Source organism: Triticum aestivum, chromosome 2A, assembly GCF_018294505.1.
Source record: "Triticum aestivum cultivar Chinese Spring chromosome 2A, IWGSC CS RefSeq v2.1, whole genome shotgun sequence".
Classification (NCBI taxonomy): Eukaryota; Viridiplantae; Streptophyta; class Magnoliopsida; order Poales; family Poaceae; genus Triticum; species Triticum aestivum.
The window spans coordinates 662,745,302-662,752,962 of NC_057797.1; positions in this window are offsets into that span (position 1 = coordinate 662,745,302).

The following is a 7,661-nucleotide window of genomic DNA, read 5'->3' on the forward strand; positions in this document are numbered from 1 at the left end:
AGTTTTATTTTGTTCCAATCAAATTATGCCACGTATGCGGGAGCACGAATGGGCGCACGCGGGGGGAGCGGGCAAGTCTCGTCCCTGGCTTCAAGGGTGTCAACGCTTCTTGCAAAGGAGCCTGGTGCTCCATGAAAAAGAAAGCACAGGGCACACACAGAGAGAGAGAGGAGGGAAGTAGGGCATGTACAATGGTGGCATATGGATACATATGCCCCATGACAAAAGGTAATTTGAGACACTTATATTAATTTTTTCTTTCCAATGCAAGCTATCATTAGTGGGCCTCATTAAGAAATACTTCCTCCGTCCAAAAATACATGCCATCAAAATGGATAAAAATGGGTGTATCTAGAACTAAATACATCTAGATACATCCCCTTTTATTCATTTTGATGACAAGAATTTCCAGACGGAGGGAGTAGAAAATAAAGACTCCAGTACACATGCATCTTTATTTTTCACTCAACCTTTTCAGCTTTTGTCACCGGACCATATTTTTTCTCTTCAAGCACCCGTCTCCTGAAAAGGATCCCGCTTCCTTATCCGAACCTACTTTACGTCATATCCAATCCTACATAACATGTGAGGCATCACCTTAAGGATATGCATTGTACATGCCCGTAGTAGGCATGCAGGATAGCAAAGGCGTGAAAGAGAAAAGGTAGAATGGGGTCCATTGCAGATCCTTTGGGTGATGCATGGTGTAAACCGTGGGGCTAGCCTTTGGTGTAGCCTTCATAGTTCATCTCCTAATTGCGCTAGTAGTACGATAATTTGTGGCTCTTGTTTATTCCTTTTTGGGCAGTGCTATGCGTCCACCGGTGGATCTTTTAAAATGATCCGTCATTTCACGAGCCGTCTGATTACACAAGGCGAGCCGTCCGTTCTTCTTCTTTAATTTTCTGCAACAATGCTCTTGTTGCCAAACCTCCTCTTCTCTAACTTTTTGCAACAAGAACCATGTTACAAAAAATCTATTTTTCTCTAATTTTGTGCAACAAGACCTCTGCTGTAAAATATTCTCTTCTTTAATTTATGGCAACAAGATCACTATTGCAAAAAAAAATTCTTTATTTTTCTGCAACAAGACCCTTGATGCAAAATTTCTTCTCTTATTTTTCTGTAACAAAAGTCTTGTTGCAAAACTTTCATTGTAATAGGACCCTACATCTCTAGCTTCTATATATTCCTGCAACAAGACTGTTGTTGCGAAAACTTGCAAGAACGCGGACAACTGCAACAGGGAGAGCACCCCGTAGTCTCTGCATCACCCCAGTTGTTCCGGTACGCCTTTTGAAATCGATGCTCAATTGCGAGAACTGCAGTACTGAGCGCTCTGCATGAGAAGCGGTGCGCTAGCCCAAGACGCGTCACAAGTGTAAAACGTGGTGGATGTGAGAGGAAAGATCGGTCGGTTGACCACTAGTTTTTTCCTTATTTCGCAGTGCCACATTACACAACTTCTTTTTTGGCATGGTCGCCACATTACACAACTGCGCTGCGGTCTGGCCTTGAGGGTTGTACGACAATCCAACCTCCGTGGCGCTTACGTTTACTCCCGCTGATGTTTCTGCGCCGTCCGATAGCAGCGCCGGGAGATGAACCATGAGATTGGTGAAGGGGGGCCACTCCCGACCCGTGTCCTTTAATTTTGGCTTGGAACGCCGAACGTAACTGGTACTCCCTCCGTTCCAAATTACTCGTCGCAGAAATGGATGTATCTAGAACTGAAATACATCTAGATACATTCATACCTACGACAAGTAATTTGGAACGGAGGGAGTATGAGTTTTTTAGTACTTGGGTAGCCACATCTACTGTATTCTTTCTTCTTATGGCATTTTTTTTCCTTTGGACCATTGATGAGTCAGCCAAATCTTTGAGTCGTTTATTTTGGACTGACATTTCATTTCGAAGCATGCTTACTTGAGTTACGTAGTTTTTTTTTGCGAATAGAGTTACCTAGTCTCTTTACGTGAGTGGGACCAACGAAAGGGCCATGGAGCACGGTTACACACATGCCTCCGGCTAACAAGAAAGCTTTTTTAAAAAAACAAAACCAACGTGGACTAGACTAGTATGTTGGCATTTTTTTAATTTTTATAACTACCAAACATTCGGATTTTAGCAATAGACAAGAAAGATTCTTATTCCACTCTAATTATATATATGCATGCATTAAAATAATTAATTTTCCTTTCACATGCACTCCTCCCTCTAATTGCATTCATATATGCACTAAAAGACGAAAAACTGATGTCATCCTATATTCTTTTTTTTTTTGAAATTTCAAAATGTTTTGTAGCTCAAACCGTCGCTTCGATTGAAAAACCGTCTTCATAAAAAAAATCTTCTCGACGAGATCTTCGAAACTAGATCACATGTTGATATATTCCGATAACTTTTTTTCGGACCAAAAGTTGCCACATCTGGGCTACGTAAGTTATCACATCTGTCATACATAAGTTACCGTGTCATTTACAGAAAAGTTTTCGTAGGTGTGTTTTCAACAAACTTTTCTCTCGGGGTCAAAAGGTGATTATGATGTTTGTAGTGAGTTATCAGCTTTGTTGTGTATATTATCATGTTGCGGAAAAGGTATCGGGTATGTTTTTCAACAATTTTCATTAAGTCGGTCAAAAAATTACGGTGATATTTGTATATGAGTTATCAGCTCTCATGTGTGTGTATTATCATGTTATTTACACGTGAGTTATTTGGAGGTATTTTTTAACAACATTTTGCCTTGGTCAAAAAGTTACCACGTCTAGATTAAGTAAGTTATCAGCTCCGTTGTATGTATATTACCATGTTATTTACACAGAAGTTATCAGGGTATGTTCCCAACAAACTTTTATCCCGGGGTTAAAAGTTACCATGGGTTTTGTAGTGAGTTATCAACTCCATTGTGTATAACACCGTGTTATTCACACAAGTATTGGGAATATGTTTTCCAAAAAATCCCCCCTGCGGTTCACCTAAGTATCAGGTATGCGGTGCTTCTGTTACCATGATATTCACGCAAGCGTTATCGAGGTTATATTTTTCAATAATTTTTCCTCGGGGTCCAAGTTATCATGGTGTTCGTACCTAAGTATCATGTATATGATGCGTTATTACCATGATGTTTATACAAAAGTTGCCGGGGGTACATTTTGACAACTTTTTTCCTTCGGGTCAAAGTTTTTGTGGTGTTTGTGCCTAAGTTATCAGGGTTGCCATGCAGAAAATACAGTGTTGTTTACACATAAATTATCAGGGAGATGTTTCAATAAATTTTCCACCCTTGGTCGAAGTTACCATGACATTTATACATAAGTTATCGGGTTCCGGTGCACAAATTACCATGACATTTGCACAGAAGTTACCGTGGTATGTTTCAACCCAAAAAGTCCCTCATGTAAAGTTGCCATGATAATTACAACGAGGCTACATGGGCAAAGTATACAACCCCTTGGTATATGGAAGACTACACCTTACTATATGGAAGACTACAAGACAACTTGAGGAATCCAAAAAAACACAAGACCAAAAATATTTTTTTGGCTCGTATAAAAGTGAAGAAAAGATTAACTGTCATATTTCTACTTATCGGACAACAATCAAGATAGGGTGAGTTGGCCAGTACACCCTTGCTACATCGTAGGGGTTGTTGGTTCGAGTCCCCCTTTAGACGATTACTTTTTCTTGAAAATTTCACATAAAAGGATGATATGCATAACATCGAATATGTGATGTGCATGGTCATAGACACCACAAGCAAAGGTTTTCGAACTCATTTATTCCATACCATAGCTCTTCTTCACTGCCACTAAATTGCTCAGAGAAAAAAAAGTACTATCATTGGCACTCAATGAGTGAATCAAAAGGATGCGCAGACAATCGAATGGTAGAAGATAATGCCTTGAAATTAGTTTCATGGACAAAGCACGAAAACTGCCAAAAAATAAGTGTTTTAATTATGGTGACGTCACTCTATAGGTCAAGTATGATGATTATCATTTGCTCTACTAAAAGACTTGTAGTGGTGTGGTGGTTGCTTGTGATAGGTATTTGCCAGGAGACTCGAGTTCGAACCCTGGCTGTGGTAATTTATTTTTTCGCCTACGATGAAGACTCGAGTTTGAACCCTGGCTATGGTAATTTATTTTTTCGCCTACGATGGCAGTTAACAAAAAAAAGGGAATCAGGAACGATCAGGACTGGGAGCGATCCGGTCGTTCGGATCATTCGCAATCTTCCGAACGTTTGGAAGATACATTTACCATTTTTTATAGATGAAAACTCCGTGAGCACCAAACGCTCAAGCCGAGATTTAAACCCTGGTGGGCTGGCTGCGAACTCCCTCGCCTTACCAACTAAGCTACGCCCAGTTCTCGAAGAAAGCCCTTTTTGTATGGGCATTCTTTGTAATCAAATTTCGTAGGAATGTATCCCATGTAAAATCATATAGTATATCTCGGCATGGGTGTTTCACACTATTGAAGTTGTTGTTTTACTAGTTTGGTTCATTAATATCTATCCGGTCTAGTAAGTACGAGGATTCTCTACCATGAACATGCATTTATTACATTTTAAATGGGTTTTAAATCACATTGTATTTAATTGTGATATGCACAACTTTTCAAGTTAAGTTTTATTTTTTGCTTATGATGAAATTTATCACATGGTTTAGATCGTAAGGACTGTATTGGTATTATGTTGGAATATTAGGCAAATTCATGATTAATTTCAGTAAATAATTCATAACTAGAACAGAAAACAGAATGTAATAGTCTAGCATACTAGATGAACAGAAGAACATGCATAGCAGCATCACACATGTAGCTGTTCGGGAACGTAGTAATTTCAAAATTTTCCTACGCACACGCAAGATCATGGTGATGCATAGAAATGAGAGGGGAGAGTGTTGTCTATGTACCCTCGTAGACCGGCAATGGAAGCGTTGACACAACATAGAAGAAGTAGTCGTACGTTTTTCCGGTCCGATCGATCCAAGTACCGAACGTACGGCACCTCCGAGTTCTGCACACATTCAACTCGGTGACGTCCATCGAGCTCCGATCTACCCGAGTGTTGAGGGAGAGTTTCGTCAGCACGACGGCGTGATAACGATGATGATGTTCTACCGACGCAGGGCTTCGCCTAAACACCGCTACGATATGACCGAGGTGGAATATGGTGGAAGGGGGCACCGCACACCGATTTCACCCGGAACGATTCCGATATCCAAATATAGGCTTCCAATATATCAATCTTTATGTCTCGACCATTTTGAGACACCTCGTCATGTACATGATCACATTCGGGACTCCGAACAACCTTTGGTACATCAAAACACAAAAACCCTAATTACGATTGTCACCGAACTTTAAGCGTGCGGACCCTACGGGTTCGAGAACTATGTAGACATGACCGAGACACGTCTCTGGTCAATAACCAATAGCGGAACCTGGATTCTCATATTGGCTCCTACATATTCTGCGAAGATCTTTATCGGTCAAACCGCATAACAACATACGTTGTTCCCTTTGTCATCGGTATGTTACTTGCCCGAGATTCGATCGTCGGTATTCCAATACCTAGTTCAATCTCGTTACCGGCAAGTCTCTTTACTCGTTCCGTAATACATCATCCCGCAACTAACTTATTAGTTGCAATGCTTGCAAGGCTTGAGTGATGTGTATTACCGAGAGGCCCAAAGATACCTCTCCGACAATCGGAGTGACAAATCCTAATCTCGAAATATGCCAACCCAACAAGTACCTTCGGAGACACCTGTAGAGCACCTTTATAATCACCCAGTTACGTTGTGACGTTTGGTAGCACACAAAGTGTTCCTCCGGTAAACGAGAGTTGCATAATCTCATAGTCATAGGAACATGTATAAGTTATGAAGAAAGCAATAACAACAAACTAAACGATCAAGTGCTAAGCTACCGGAATGGGTCAAGTCAATCACATCATTCTCCTAATGATGTGATCCCGTTAATCAAATGACAACTCATGTCTATGGTTAGGAAACATAACCATCTTTGATCAACGAGCTAGTCAAGTAGAGGCATACTAGTGACACTCTGTTTGTCTACGTATTCACACATGTATTATGTTTCCGGTTAATACAATTCTAGCATGAATAATCAACATTTATCATGATATAAGGAAATAAATAATAACTTTATTATTGTCTCTAGGGCATATTTTCTTCAGTCTCCCACTTGCACTAGAGTCAATAATCTAGATTACACAGTAATGATTCTAACACCCATGGAGCCTTGGTGCTGGCCATGTTTTGCTCGTGGAAGAGGCTTAGTCAGCGGGTCTGCAACATTCAGATCCGTATGTATCTTGCAAGTTTCTATGTCTCCCACTTGGACTAAATCCCGAATGGAATTGAAGCGTCTCTTGATGTGCTTGGTTCTCTTGTGAAGTCCGAATTCCTTTGCCAAGGCAATTGCACCAGTGTTGTCACAAAAGATTTTCATTGGACCCGATGCACCAGGTATGACACCTAGATCGGATATGAACTCCTTCATCCAGACTCCTTCATTTGTTGCTTCCGAAGCAGCTATGTACTCCACTTCACATGTAGACCCCGCCATGATGCTTTGTTTAGAACTACACCAACTGACAGCTCCACCGTTCAGTACAAACACGTATCCGGTTTGCGATTTAGAATCGTCCGGATCAGTGTCAAAGCTTGCATCAACGTAACCATTTACGATGAGCTCTTTGTCACCTCCATATACGATAAACATATCCTTAGTCCTTTTCACGTACTTCAGGATGTTCTTGACCGCTGTCCAGTGATCCAATCCTGGATTACTTTGGTACCTCCCTTCTAGACTTATAGCAAGGCACACATCAGGTCTGGTACACAGCATTGCATACATGATAGAGCCTATGGCTGCAGCATAGGGAACATATTTCATTTTCTCTCTATCTTCTGCGGTGGTCGGACATTGAGTCTTACTCAACTTCACACCTTGTAACACAGGCAAGAACCCTTTCTTTGCTTGATCCATTTTGAACTTCTTCAAAACTTTGTCAAGGTATGTGCTTTGTGAAAGTCCAATTAAGCATCTTGATCTATCTCTATAAATCTTAATGCCCAATATGTAAGCAGCTTCACCGAGGTCTTTCATTGAAAAACTCTTATTCAAGTATCCCTTTATGCTATCCAGAAATTCTATATCATTTCCAATTAGTAATATGTCATCCACATATAATATCAGAAATGCTACAGAGCTCCCACTCACTTTCTTGTAAATACAGGCTTCTCCAAAAGTCTGTACAAAACCAAATGCTTTGATCACACTATCAAAGCATTTATTCCAACTCCGAGAGGCTTGCACCAGTTCATAAATGGATCGCTGGAGCTTGCACACTTTGTTAGCTCCCTTTCGATCGACAAAACCTTCTGGTTGCATCATATACAACTCTTCTTCTAGAAATCCATTCAGGAATGCAGTTTTGACATCCATCTACCAAATTTCTGTTGGGTTTCGTAGTAATTTCAAAAAAATTCCTACGCACACTCAAGATCATGGTGATGCACAGCAACGAGAGGGGAGAGTGTTGTCTACGTACCCACGCAGACCGACTGCGGAAGCGTTGACGCAACGTAGAGGAAGTAGTCGTACGTCTTCCCGATCCGA